The sequence below is a fragment of the Panthera pardus genome, unplaced genomic scaffold (assembly GCF_024362965.1).
Source record: "Panthera pardus isolate Hobbes unplaced genomic scaffold, ASM2436296v1 HiC_scaffold_2, whole genome shotgun sequence".
NCBI lineage: Eukaryota > Metazoa > Chordata > Mammalia > Carnivora > Felidae > Panthera > Panthera pardus.
Window position 1 is genome coordinate 19,782,198 of NW_026526765.1, and position 16,041 is coordinate 19,798,238.

At 34.6% G+C, this 16,041-nt stretch overlaps 1 long non-coding RNA gene across 1 annotated transcript; it reads left to right on the top strand.

The window, feature by feature from the left end:
• Positions 1-11,689: 11,689 nt before the first annotated feature.
• Positions 11,690-15,540, top strand: LOC109267757 (uncharacterized). Its single transcript, XR_008423674.1, has 3 exons — positions 11,690-12,157; positions 12,644-12,686; positions 13,414-15,540. It is a non-coding gene; the product is annotated as an uncharacterized LOC109267757 (long non-coding RNA).
• The last annotated feature ends 501 nt before the right edge of the window (positions 15,541-16,041 follow it).

Below are 16,041 nucleotides of genomic sequence, written 5' to 3' on the forward strand. Positions count from 1 at the left end.
TTGGCTCAGATCATGATCTTGCCATTCAGTGTTTGAGCCTCACATCGGGCTCTGTGCTGACAGCTCAGAGCCTGGAGCCTGTTTCAGATTCTGTGTCTCCCTATCTCTCTCTCTGCCCCTCCCCCACTCATTCTACCTTTCTCTCTCTCTCTCAAAAATAAATAAACATTAAAAAAAGATTTTTTTAAAAGAATCTGAAACCAGAGAGCATTCCTTAATGTACTATGATGTGGCCACAAGGTGGCTCCAAAGACCACAGTATGTTGTTATTTTACTTCTTGAGAGGTGAATACAGTTTTACCAGGAATGTTAGCAGTAATTTACTCTCTAAGTGGGAAGATGCTTCAGAAACATAAACTCATTTTAACCTTCAAATTAAGTTTTGAAATAAAATTTCTATTATTTTAAAATGCAGATATTCAAAACAACATGTCAAATGGTTAAAAACCTTAAAGAATTTGGAGGATTTTGAAGGGAAATGATTACTTGGCCTGCATAATTAATTATTCAACAACATTTCTTTTGCTTAGGTTTTGATAATTAATTTCTCCTCTAATTCTGCACAATTTGATTCTCAATTGATTTCCAACTAAATGAAAGGAAAATACCTGCAAGTTAATGAACTTTCTCACTGGCATAAAGAATTTCAAAACTAAAGAGAAAGCATGCCTAGTTTTGTTTTTTTTTTTTAATCTTTAGAGGCTTCCTTCTAAAAGTACACACTTTGAGAATATCTACTAAACTAAAACATATAACATTAAGAGAATATTTTAAGTCAGACATCTTAATCATCCATAAGATGAAAACATTTATCCAAATATTATAGTGAAGTCAGGAGGAGAAATGACTGTTATTAAATAATCACAGCATTTATTTAGTAAAGATGACATAAGAAGACAGTGAATTTGATTAAATAGTAAATATATATATAATACATATAAATATATAGCTATGACCAAAAATGAGGATTATCTTTATTATGTTCACAAAAATACATCTGTTGGCTAGGTTTAGTGGTCTCTATTATGACTTATTTCACCTTTCCATGTGGATGGATAATAAACTACTAAGTATATTCTTTCAATGTGTTAACATCTAAAATAAGTACATTAATTAGTCCTGGGTTATAAATGAGACTGAAATATGAAAACTGTGATATAATTCTGGATTTCAAAAAAGGAGTTGTAAAAAGAAAGATATTTATGGACTCACAGAAATGTATGTTTTATGACCTCAATGTTTTGGTTTGTTTTTGTAAGTCATAAAATTCATTCCACATGCCTTTTAAATTACCATATACAGCCCCAAGCCAGAAGAAGAAAAAGCGATTTTAAATTGATCTTCATATCACCTTAAATATGAAGGATGAAAAGAAAGAATTATCTAAATAAAACCTGTTAGAATTTTCACATTTTGCAGCAGATCCTATGTCTTCATCAGACAGTTTCTGGAACCTAGTCTAAGAAAGCAGTAGTCCACTGACCTTTCAGCTTGTAATACAGACTGCAGAATTATTCTTGAGATTTATGGGTATCCAAACTTTAATGGGATTATTTCTGTAATGCACTGCCTCTGTTCATCATTCTTGTTCTAATTCTCATTACTCTGACCTCAAGAAGGAGAATCTGTTAAAAGAACCATTACTGCCTGTATTCAGAAATGGTTCATGTTTCACCTGAGTGAGTTTATGTGGCTTATGGAACTCACAACAGTAAGTCTCTATCTTTCTAATGCTTTCTCCCTCCTCTGTCCCCTTTTTGGGTCCTTGTATCATTTTCAAAATTCATGTCCATCAATTCCCTAGATCATGCAATTACTATGTGTGATTCTGAGAATGTAATTTAAGTTTTCAGGTTACATTCTCTCTTTATGCAACTGACATTTTCACAATCATTAGGGAATGAATATATTTATAGCAGTTATATACTGAGCCCTTGCCAGATACCATAGTAGATTGTATGAGCCCTTTCTAATTACAGCAATAGATAAACTGTGTCTTTGAAAAGTATATGATTCAAACTTCAAACAAAAAATAATTGGAAAAAAATATGATGTTATCAGTAGAATTAGTGACAAAATCTGACTTAAAACACCAAGGATTTTTCATTCCAACTCAAGCACAAAATTACAATTATAGGATACAAGTTAAAACTGTCAAAAATTTTAAAGTGGTAGTCCAACTCGTATGCTATGGTTAAAATAAAGCACACTCAATATTTATTAAAAAAAAGAGCATAGATCACATGAATTTACATATAGTAGTAATAATACCAATAAAAATAAAAGGTAACAAGAATATATAGCACTAGAACAGCTATTTTCAGGTATTATATTTTACATTTATAAGTTTTAAAAATTATAATAATTGCACTATTATGTAAGTGTAATTATTAACCTCATTTTACAGATGAAAAAGTATCAGGAATATTAAATATTAAATATATGGTAAGTGACATAGGATTTGAAGCCAGACAGCCTGGTGTCACAGTCCATACTTTTCTCCATCAAAGAAATTCTAATAAAGGCAACCTTGCCAATCTTACCATTCCAAGAAAGGAACCTCAGTGCTTCTGGCATGTAGACTTATCACTGTGTAGCCTCCCTATTAAACATGACCTTCATCGGGTGTCCTTACAAGAACAGAATATTGTATGAGAAACTTTTTCACAGAGTGAACAAGTTTCAAACACAATGGCTTCTATGCCAGTGCATATTTTAATTACTCAGGGGTTTGTGAGACCTTCTGTCAACAATTTTCAGCAATAGAATTTGGGGGTCCACGTGGCCTTCAGATACGTACTTGTTATTTAGGCTTCATGTCTGGGATGAGAATATTAGTCTCAAATTTAAAGCCCATGCTATAAGGTGACAATTGTCTATTGCAAACGAGAAGTATAACATAGAACTCCAACCAAGATGGTGGCCCCTAACTGAAGCACCAATTCAGAACCCACTTTCAGGAGGCCACGGAATGAATCTGAGGTTACATGAAAATGTATCTTGAACTAATCTGCTAACACATTGTGGCAATTTCCTGAAAGATGTCACATGGCTTTGAATATATTTTTAAATTTTATTTTATTTTTAATTTTGTTAATGTTTGTTTATTTCTGAGAGAGAGAGAGAGAGAGAGGAGGGGCAGAGAGAGGAGGAGAGAATCAGAAGTAGGCTCCAGGCTCCAAGCTGTCATCACAGAGCTCCTTGCAGGGCTCGAACTCACGAACCACAATATCATGACCTGAGCCGAAATCAGATGCTTAACCAACTGAGCCACCCAGGTGCCCCAGAATATAATTTTTTTAAAAAAGTATGTGAATTAGAGCCCCAGGTCATTCATTATAAAAGTACCTAGTACTCGTCTTTCTTACCCAAACTGGGTGATGATAACAAATCATGTGATTATTTATTTAATGCCTCGGTGTAGCAGAGGTTAGGTTTGGTTTTGTTTTTCTCTCTCTCTCCATGTGTGGACCTTGGGATGCTCGTGCAGTATGTGGCTTATAGTAGGCACTTTAAGAATACATACCAAATGGAGGAATGAAAGAATAAATGAAGGAAACAAGATATGAAAGGTTTCTTCAGTAGTTTAAATAACAGAAAATCAAAACTGAAGATTTTGTGTTAGGTGGAGAAATAGGTGACTGACTAAATGATATCCTGTTATCTAATTCACTGCTTTTCCATGAAAATTGAAACATTGAAAACATAACTACCGAGGTGCCTAGGTGGCTCAGTCAGTTAAGCGTCCGACTTTGGCTCAGATTGGTGGGTTCAAGCCCTGCATATGGCTCCATGCTGACAGCTCCCAGCCTGGAGCCTGCTTCAGATTCTGTGCCTCCCTCTCTCTACCCCTCCCCTGCTTGTGCGCTCGCTCGCTCTCTCTCAAAAAATAAAATAAAATAAAAAACATAGCTACCTAAGATTTCTATTATAACTTATGTAATATTTACTGTGAATGTATTTGTTGTCAATATCTTACATTAGAATCACCTCTCCTCAAGTACAATGTTTACAATATTTGGATTCATCTTTATATCTCCAGATGAGGCACGAAGGGACTGGCTCATAGAAACTTCCCCCAAAATAAATGAAATCAATTAGAAGCTGGGGGAAAATTGAAAGAGTTATTGTTTACATTCCAGGAAATTATTTAAATTTATAAAGGAAAATAAAAGTGAAAAATATAACGCATGTAAAAGAATATGATAACCTAAAACCAAAGGGGGTTAAATTAATTATTGCGAATTTTGCATCATCATAGTGCTTAGCCTGCTGCCACTATTAAAAATTGAAAATTTCCATAAGGAGTTTTTTGAGGACAATGGTTGATATGGGACATCACACTTTGCTTCTAGAAAGGTAAGGGTTCTTCTTTTCCACATTTTTTTTAACCTTGGCCTTACCCAGAAATGGGTTTGATTTAGACCCTACATATCAAGTGAAGTGAAATAATGTTTTTTTCTCTGAAGTCAAAATTATGGTTATCATTTCTCTAGTTTCTCCACTGGGTTGGATGTTCAATAGAGATTGTACATGTAACAATCACATGGCTTTGCCCTAAAAAAGAAAACATGTTTTCCCCTCACTTTGTGCAGATTTCATATTCTATGATGGAGGCTAATCCAGTTCTGAGAAAAAAAATAGTAAAGAAATGATTTATTATAACTTAAATTTAGTGCTATTCATTTCCCAACATTTATTTATTTTTTTAGTATGGGAAAGAATATTTGTGCCTATTCCCAAGATAGTGAAGTTTTACAAATTTAATTTTTAAAATGTAGAACTATCTAGTTATTAAATGTTAAAAAAAATTAGGGCATGTATTTTAAAAGGCATAGTAGCTAGAACAGAAGAGATTCTTAGACAATATGTAGAGTTCTCATTATATTTTTACTTTCATCCATCCAAAAATCATGTCCAGTAGGAAAAAAAAAAAAAAAAACTCCTTTGTTTCATGGAGAGAAATTCTACAGAAAATCTCCACTCTTCAATTCAGCAGGAATACACGCAGAGACACGCACATACACACACACACACACACACATAAAGAAAAAGCAGAAAGATGGAAGATTGCCTCTAGGTCCATGCCTGTATTTAGGATGCAATGTTGAACAAATCTCCAAAAGAATAGCTGAAGCCTGGGTGAAGGAGTTGATCAAGAAATGAAGACTTTCCATAGGTTTTTATTCATAGGCAAAGGCTTTCATACCAGTCCCGCTTTATCTGCTGGGAATACATTCCAAGACCCCCAGTGGATGCTGGGAACTGCAGATAGTACCAAACTATGATTCTACCTATACATACATTTTGTGATAAACTTTAATTTATATGGGCACATTAAGAGATTTGACAACAAATAATAAAATGAGACAATTATAACAATACTATAATAAAAGTTACATGAATGTGGTCTCTCTCTCCCTCTTAAAATATCCATACTCATTCTTCTTCATATGATAACGTGAGGTGATAAAAGGCCCACATGATGAAAGGAAATGAAGTGAACGATATAGGCGCTGTGACATAGCGTTAGTCTACGACTGACCTTGTGATGTCTGGAGGGTCATCTGTTTTCAAATAACACCTGGCTGTGAGTAACTGACAGCAAAACTGTACATAAGGGGGGATTACTGTACTCAAATTTAAGTAGCTAGATGTAGACAGAATAAATGTGCATGTTGGTGGGTTTTACACCCTAGAGAGTAAACATCAAAAAGTCACTTTGGCAACCAAATACTGCTTGAGACTACAGAGCAGGAATAAACCCCAACTTACCGTGATTTAGGAAGAAGCCCCAAAAGAAGAAAAAAAACGAAAGAAAGGAAAAACATATATACTTGCCAGGGTTAATTGTTAGTCATTGTGTACTTGATGTTTGCTTATTTGATTGAATAAGTTGACATATATGTTATTTTATTCCAATGGTTTATTTCCTTTACGTATCTGCTAAAGCAAATAAAATACTATGCTGTTGGTATTAAAAGTACACGTAATTCCTATTATTTATTTTATCAGCAGAAGATTTAAACCAATGAGTTAGAGCTAGTAAAATATTAATATCTTAGTTATTTTAAGCAAAAATTTAAATAAAATAATAAATATATTCCACATTTAGAAGATTTACATGGTGGACACAAAAGTATTAAAGTCCTGCAGATAGTACAAATATTTTCAAATCTACCTAAGTAAAGGACTACTAATTTATAGCCGATGCTTGTAAGTCAAATTATCCGAAAATATTATGGAACCTCATCTAAATGTGAAGTCTGATTCAAGAATTATGGAAACATTCTTTACTTTTAGAAATCCCAAAAGTTACCATGGTTTTCAAATGGAGTGGATATAACTTGATTTTATTGGGAGCAAAGTTATATACAAAAGGAGGCCCAGTCACATTTTTAAAACTTATATTAGCATTATGCAAAAAATGTACTCAATAGCCAAGTCAAACATATTGATTGCCTTTGGTCCGTTTACATAACTATGCAAAATTTCAACTTTGATTCTTCTATGTATAAATTCTACATGAACATTGCAGAGAATTACCAGAATAATCCAAGTTAAAACATTTACTTTATTGAGTTTATTGACAATTTTAATTTCCGTAGATTCTGCTTAACTTGAGTATGATTACGGTTTACGTTTCCCAAATTTTCTACTGAAAACAAAAAGGAGCAATGACAGTTCTTTACAGTGTCTATGAAAGACATGTGCTCATTTTATATCAGTTTACATCCTTATATTATAAACTGGTAATATTCGTGTCTTGCAAAAAGAAGAATCAACATGTCTAATGAAAGACCGCTTCCTGGAAAGTGCAATTTATGTTTAATTTATTTTTAAAACCAGGACTGCCCAACTATTTCAATATTTTCTGTTACAGTAAATCAACAAAGATTCCCAATCAATAAACCAATGTACTGAATATAATAACTCATGTCTATGCATTCTACATTCTGATACTTTGGAGAAGTCATTTCGTTAATAAATGCTGCAGTTCCCATACTTTCCTTGCTAGTGCAGTAAACTACATTGGTGCCAATTTCAATTCCTTAAAAGCCTAGGTGTTATAATATCTAAAAGAAGTGCTTTCATTTTAAGGGACATGAAGCAGCCAACTGAACTGTCATAGACTTTATGCTATAATGCAAAGTACAATGTAATAAATCAAAAGTATAATATAGCAAATGACAGGGTAGTGGCTATAAAAATCACAAGACTTACAGAAATATTATTTCATATAGGGTGACATTTTTAAAAAGCACATGGAAAACTCATTCAAGGACCTTTGTAACTGCCATAAGTGAGGGAGGAGACAAAGGAGGGAGGGAGAGAGAGGGACAGAGAGAGGGAAAAAGGGAGAGAGGTGAGATGAGAGAGAGAGAATGAGTGCACACTACAAAATTTCTGAGCATCATCAGGGCTCTGAAGTGTTTAGACATGTCATTTAATGATGAATTTCCTGTTGTGAAGGAATGTTGTATTATACCTTACAGTCTATTGCTAAATTCTGTCCTGAAGTCAAAGGTCATTTAACTTTGTATATTTTTGCATCAGGTAGAGTATGGAGAATCCAGGACACTTTCCAAAAGAAGGGGGTGGGGTGTGGGGAGGATATTGAGATCACATAGTTTGGTAAAGTGCTTTATGTTACTGGCAAACTCTGTACTACATTCCTCTACTACAAGGGATTGTTATATGAAGGTATTTCAACTCCCAAAGGCAGTCACTATTTTTAAGGAATGCTACATTTTACTTCCTAAAATGAGGCGACGTGTAATTTCATTTTATTCATTCTTACTCAATTTCCAGTTTCCGCTTTCTTTAAATCTACCACCCATGTGGTAATGTTTAACAAATATCTCTTAGCAATACAGAGGACAGACCATCACATACATTGCAAGAGAGAAATAGGACAAAAATGTAAAGACATTTGTGAAAATAAAGCATCTCTATTCTTTAAAAAAAAATCAAATTACTTTTTTGTTGCAAGAAGTTGCATTGATAATAAAGAGTTAAACAAAACTTCTTTTGAAACAGTTTTTATAAAACTGTCAGATAATTTAACTGATCAGTGTTCATATAACATTAAGGATAATGCATTTCCAGCAATCTACAACCTTAATGTGATAGATGTTTTCTTACAGGGTTTGACTCTTGAGTTAGTTGAAGTGAGCAGTGACAAAGGAGGTTATGGCAAAGGCAAAAATGGCCTCATGCTTTAGATACCCTTACGAAAGACACTATGACTGGATTTGAAAGGGCTCCAAGTCTCATACTAAAATGTCAAGTGAAGTGAAGCTGCTGTAAAGCAAAGAAGAGAAGGGAGGTGACCGTGAGCTGATATTGTTATCTTAGAAAACAGGCACTCCTTGTTGATTGAAATCTTCTCGTTCTTCATGCGTGAAAAAAATCTGTAATTTTGAGTGTTGAACTTATTAGAGATAAAAGCAGGGAATGTTATGTTAGTGCTCTCTGAACATAATCCAAATGCTTTAACCAGGAAAAAAAAAAAAAAAAAAGAGAGAGAAAGAGGGCAGATTTAAAAATGTTTAAATTTGGGACATTTCTTTCTACCTGTATATTTCAGATTATTTTAATTATGACAAAATAAATTTTTTTCAGTGAACTCATTGATGTGAATAAAGTGTCAAGAAAAGGAAAATATATTGCCCTATGTTTACTTTCATTTCTCAAATATGTGTTCATAATGATATTCTTTGTGATTTTTTTTTTCAAAATATTCATAACAGGGTATGGCCCATTATACTTAGTATAATGCCTTATCAATATCACTATTGCTCAGTATTAGCCTAATAAGAATGAAGGCACCATTCTTGCTACTTGACTTTTAACTTCAGTTTATTTCAGACAGGACTGCTAAATATAATATGGTTAGTAAAGTGACTTTCCTGAAACCCTAATCAGATAATATTTTAGGTTAATCAAAAGTAGAGCTTTCAAACATAGACTTGAAATCTGGAGATCAAATATCTGCATAAAATTACTTATGATTGGTACAAATAATGTTTATATTTCTTTTCTTATACTTTGTTACTTCATTTCAGTATTTTACAAGCACTTCTAATGTGGTAACAGTATTAGAATGCAATTTGCGGAGTAGAAATAACAATATACTGTGGCTAATAGTTTTCAAACCCAAAGGCTAGACTAGAGACAGTTGGGTTTATATCCATGATTTGTATTAATTGCTTACTATGCAGCACTCTTCCTGATAATAACACTTAACAAAAATATGGCTCACTTTGCTGCTGAATCAGCATCATTGGAGCTAATGATATTCCTGTGCTGCAGCCTAGCGGAATGATTTGGTATAAAAATGACATATTCCAGGAGGACACGGTGTTATCACTTGCTGCAAAGTAGGTTAAGAAACATAGGAAAGAAGTCCTATGTCCAGAAATCCCCTAGATAATATATTCTCTGCCTCGATTTTTTTGTTTATATGGGAAATTAAATATGAAGATCACGAAATGAATATTAGAGTCTGGACAGGGTTCACGTATTTTGGAATTAACCTTTCGGTTTCAAATATACTCTTTTTCAACAAGAAAAAGCCATTCACCTTTCAGATTACACTACTTTCTTAATAATGTGCCAGAAATGTACATCTCCCTAGATAGAAAATCAATTTTCCATCTTTTTCTTTTTTAAAGAAAATCTCAGTGTGGTAAAAATCTGTGTGATATTAAACCGAATACCTGTATCACCAAATAGCTAGTTTTTATAAACATCTAGGAATAACATCTGAAGTATTGATCAGGTACCAGGCGATTTAACCACTGGCCTCCTACATATACATACATATGTGGATGCCATAGACATTATATGTTGCTTTCTTATTTTCCTGCTTGCTTGGTTTTTTCCAAAGCATATAACTGTATGGAATCCTATTCTTTGATTGGAGTCAGGGAAGGCATATGCATTCACCAGGAAAGTCAATTTGTTAGCAGCAAGTATTTGAAACCAAAAAAAAAAAAAAAAAAAAAAAGTGTCTGATTTCCTGAAAACAGACATCGACTCATACTTTAAAGACAGCTGGGGAGAAAAAAAAGTGAAAGGAAACGAAGGAAGCATTTCTTTATGTTTTTATCATCAGGATGGATTTGTATTTGATGGGTCCCAAACACACAGACACATTCTGCTTATATTTGTATACTCCCCGATCTCCCCCCACCATAAACTCCTTATGCATTACACATTGAATACATTTGTGCCACATTTCATACACTGCAAGCATCAGGGACAAGGTACATGATCTATGCAACTTATATACCTATTTCTCTCTGACACAACCTCTTCCTGTTTTCTTCATCACTTAAACTAAAAATGAACCTAGAGCTCTTGTCAATGACATAATGTTTTCATGAAAGTTCTACTAATTAAAAATCCTCACCATACCAGACCTAAAAAATGAGCACACTCTTGCCAAGTGTTATTCACCACAGAGAAGCTCTTGTAGCTACATTTTAAAGAAGGATAGGGAGGGGGATGGTGTGGAGGAAGAAAGTCTACCAACATATGCATTGAAGTATAACTGTTGTCAGCATCAGAGGGACAGATGATTTTTTAATATAGAGCCTTTAAGAAGGAAGAAGAAGAAGAAATAATGCATCTCCAAACAGCTGAGAGTAATGGATGTGCAGTTTTGGATAACAGAAGCTTTTACTGGGATGAAGAACCACTATTATAAAGAGATTTCTGTTTTTTTGAAGCAAAAGATGATAGGGCAGTTTCAAAATGATGTTTGTCTTTGATTGCACCTGTACCCCCCACCCCCTTTTAATCATGAGGAGATGGTAGGTTTCTATTGTGGTGACATAAAAACACTTTCGGGCTACTGCTTTTGCCCATACTTACAGTGCTATCAATAGTTACTTGTTGGGGCCATGCATTTAGACTCGCAACGTGCTGCATTAATTTAACACCACATAAAATATGGATTTTATTGCAGCAGAGACAATAAATGCTGCTGACTACATGCATTTAGTCTCCCTTCTTCATCTTTCCCCTTGCACTTCTGACTCAGATATGAAATGTGCATGTAGGAATTATGCCTCTTCTATTTCTGATGAATGCCAATCTCTTTTATTTATGTAGATGCTTAGTGACCATTGACAGTTTCAAGGAATCTGTCGACTGCCTGTCATTTCTCTTTATACTGAACGTACAATGAACTATGACTACGAATAAGCGCAGAGTGAATCCATTCGTATGGAATGCAAAGTAATGTTAGATGATGTGAGAGTTCACAGCAACAAGGTTATCTCTTCAACTGATTTTTCAAATAAAGACAAACTAGTATGAGCATGACAAATTACACTCCGTGATCCGTTTTTAGCATTTGTTCAGAGTGAATGAATTCACAAACTCTAGTATGATGACCCACTGTTGAGCATAATATATAATTTAATCTAGTTTTACGTTACCTCCATAGATATTCAAAGCCGTTGTTTCTAGAATCTAATATATAGAGTTTTATGCTTATTAATTTCTTCGTGTGTTAAAATAAGTATTTGGAAATAATTGCTAAATACAACTTAAAAACAAACATTACCCCCACCCCCACCCCCAGGGAGAGAAAATAAAAGACCTTAAGGGGGTTAGGGGGGAAAAAAAAAAAAGAGGAGGTGGGAGAGATGAAGTCTTCCTACCTTTTTTTTTTTTTTTGGCAGCTTCTGGATAACGGAAGTTGGTTCCAGCCAAAATAACCCTGGAGAAATTGTCACTGTGTCTCCTTTTTGTTTGTTTTCGGCTGTTATTTTCTATCACTGATGCTACTCCAATCTAACTCAAGCTTTCTCTCAGCATTACTTTCAACTCTGGACGGCAGGGAACCGAAGAAAACGGGGGCGAGCTCTCTCTGATTGGCTTTCATTCAGTGCTTCTGATTAAGAGGAAGGGAGAAAAAGGAGAGGAGGGGAAAAAAGCCCTTCCTCACGCGGAGAGAAAGGTTCTGCTGATAGAGCGGCAGTCCTCGCCATGGGAAGGTTAGAGACTGGGGAAGTGCCGGCTTTTGCTAGCACACAGCGATTTGCAAGTGAATGCGAGGGGAGGGCGCATCCAAGACGAGAGCTGTGGATGAAAGGCTTCCCCTCCCCCGCAGGGCAGAAAGACTCTCTGTTTCAAGGCTAAGGTAATCAGCCCAATCTAATCCGGCTGTGTCCGTCACGCAATCTCAGGAACAGGACTGCTTCTTGCAATTCTTCTTGAATAGATACTTCTTCTGACATATATATTCCTGCACCACCCTTACACCAGACTACTGAAATACAAGTATTTAGCCGAGTGCCAAATCACGTTGCAACCAGATCTGATACGTTCCCAGAGTGATTTGGGTTGAGGTTTATGCTTTTTATTTAATTTTGCTTGCAGTGAACTTTCTTCTTTGATTCTCCAAATACCTTATTGTTGTTACTTCTTGTCATAGGAGAACATAACCTGGCTGATCGTTTTTGGAACGTCCGTGAGCCAGTCTGGTCTCCTTAATCTGATATCTGCTTTGCATTTTTTATATTTTACAGATAAAATATTTTATTCATGATTCAAATATGCAGTTAATACTATTAAAATGTTTAGACTTCGGACTTAACACAATCTTTTTTTTTTCTTTTTTTCCTAGAAATTTGAATTTCATGCCCAAATGTGTGTGGGGGCAGATGTAAGTACATCTGGGTGTTTCTATTTATTTATCAAACATCTGATTGTCCATCTCTCTATTTTCATCTATCTCTACATTAATTTGTATTCGACCAAAACCTTACCAAAGGATGTCAGTATAGCTCCATAAAATAATGGACACCTTTATATTTTTCTGGCTACATATAGATTTCTTTTTAAAGTAAATAAATTTTATAAACATACTATGAAATAATAATGTACTATAAAATGATTTTACAGCTGGAGAAGGGATTGTGGAGATAATCTTGTCTAGCTATGACTTTTATAAAACTGGACAATACTTCTTAGAAATGTTAAATGACTTGCTTAAGGTCACAGAGCTAAGTGGTGATATAGTTAAAACTATAATGACTTGATATTTAATAGTTATATAAATATGTTTATGTAAGTATATAACATGTATTACATGTATTTATAATTCCACTTTAGTACTGTTTCTGAAATGTCATACCACCTCCTGGGCACATATCTGATTATTGCAATATCAGTAGGTCCTTTATACAGTAAGCATAATGAGAAAGGAAAGAAATTTAATCTGGGAGGAAAAATGGGGGAAAGAGATGTTAATTCAGATTGCAAAAAAGTTTTAGTATACCAAATGTTATTATATGACCAATGTTACTAACTAGTTTTCTATTTTAAAATACCAAATATTTCTGGGGCACCTAGGTGGCTCAGTCGGTGAAGCGTATGACTCTCATTTCAGATCAGGTCATGATCTCAAGGTTCTTGAGTCTGAGTCCAGCCTAGACCTCCAAGCTGACAGCACTGGAGCCTGCTTGAGATTCTCTCTCTCTCTCTCTCTCTCTCTCTCTCTCTCTCCCTCCCTCTCTCTCTCTCTCTGCCCTCTCCTGCCCATCATCTCTCTCTCTCTCTCTCTCTCTCAAAATACACAGATACGCTTTAAAAAAAATAGAAAATATTTCTGCTCAACAAAATGATATTTAGAGCAGAAAACGATTTTTGAATCTTGATGTCACATACGAGGGCACTAAACTCTGGAAAATTGTAATGTGTGTGATAATCGAGTTAGAATTCTCAACCTGATCTCTTGCTTACCCATAGTTTTTTTCAACAGAATGCTTTAACGTTACAGTCAGGTAAAAATAAGTACTCCAATTTTTTTCCTGTAATGCATTTGTTAATATACATTAATATACATGTGTGTCTTCAATATAATACTGCCATTGACATATTAAAGTTGGTTGTCAAGAGAAATTGTAGAATCTCATACTGTTTGTATGTTATACAGTCTTTAGTTAAGTGCAGGAGGGATGATGAACACACACATGATGGCCTCTTTCTGTATGCTTGTTTGTTGTTAGTTTTAGAATAAATGACTGCATATGTGATGAGTTATTTGGATTACATTTAAATGGGTCCAATTTAAAAAATAACCAAAGGCTGAAATCAGATGTGAAATGCTATTTTATTCATGAAAATATATGATGTGATGATATATTCCTAAAATAATAGTTTCTCAACAAGACAGAAGTTTGTTCTTCTCTTACATAAATTTCTGAGTTGGTATCATTGCCCTGCTCTGTGTAGTCATCAGAAACTCAGATTGTCTTCATGCTCAACCGTTATTAAGGAATTGAATTCATATAGATGACCCAAGAGAGATCACCCCCACATCTGCTTTTTATAAAGAGAAATAAAATGAAGAAGAAAAGGATGCTCCCTTCCCTTAGAATCTTCTGTGATTTCATTGGCTGGAAACTAGATACTTGACCACAAATTTGTTGTGAGAGAGACTTGGGAACATAGTATTTATTCTGCAAAGCCATTTGCCCAGCCAAGGCCATTGATACTTTTAGAGAAGTAGATAACAAAATTGGATACAAATAGCAGTAGTGCTGGCATATGTTTTCTAGCTTTTTAGAGGGAAAAAAATTGTTTTTGTCTAAAATTGAAATTCATCGTAGTGTTGGAGAACGGCACCCATGCAAAATGATTGTAATATTTTAAAGCTTTACAGTATGAGACAATGGTCTTGCCTGTTACTGCATTTTCTTTTATGATCAGGCAATATGTGTAGTAAATAATAAACATCTATGTATTCCAAAGTTTAGGAAATACAGATACAGATATATGAAAGAGAGAGAGCATTTGAAAAATGAATGTATTAAAACTTATCCCATTTTCCTTGATACCCTCCTTTTAAAAGAGCAACTCATATGCTATCTTATTGAACATAAGCTTTAGTAATAAAAATTAAAATACAGAACAAACAGAACATTACTTCAAAATTAAAACCTCTAATAAGGAGTTTTGTTTTATTAAACAATATAATTTTCAATTCCTTCTTTTTTTCACTCTGTAAATGGGTTAACAGGATTCTGCAAATCTTTCTATTTCTTTTGAGTTTTCTGTAGAAATATTACGCAAACTAGTTGTGTGAGTTAGGTAAAACTGCCTTAGAGTCACCAACGTTAAGAAATGGTAACCCACAGGGGCACCTGAGTGGCTCAGTTGGTTAAGCATCCGGCTTCAGCCCAGGTCATGATCTCAAGGTTGGTGGGGTTGAGCCCCACCTTGAGCTCTGTGCTGACAGCTCTGGAGCCTGTAACCTGCTTTGGATTCTGTGTCTCCCTGTCTCTCTGCCCCTCCCCCACCCGCCGCTTGCTCTTTGTCTCTCTCAAAAATAAATAAAGATGATTATTATTATTATTATTTAAAGAAATGGTAGCCCAATGAAAAGCCCAAGAAAAAGAAAAGACAGTAAAATCTGTATGAATGGGATCAATGAGTCAGTGCCTCAGAAGTATCCCTCATTGTAAGGAGAGGCCACATGTCCATTGTAAGAAAATAAAAGCAGATAAAAACTTGAAACAAGTTATTTCTATACTTTTAGTTTTTTTATTTTTATTTTTTAAGGTTTTTAATGTTTATTTTTGAGAGAGAGAGAGAGAGAGAGAGAGAGAGCGAGCATGAACCAGGGAGGGGCAGAGAGGAAAGGGGACAGAGGATTCGAAGCAGGCTCTGTGTTGACAGCCTGACGTGGGACTTGAACTCACAAACCATGAGATCATGACCTGAGCTGAAATCAGATGCTTAAACCCACTGAGCTACCCAGGCACCCCTATTTCTATACTTTTAAAACTAAATGAGAAGTTGCACAAAAGATGCCTTACTATAATCATAAAACACTCAAAAAATTGAAGAGAATTCTGTCATTATAATAATGGGATCTTCTGAAGGCTGACCACCTTCAGCAAATGTAAAATACTCAATTTGGTTAAAACCAATTAAATAACCTTCTATTTCGTGTGGAATTATATGCCTAAAAGTTGTCATGCTGTTGCTAAATAATGTGTCAATCTTTAAGGTGTCACT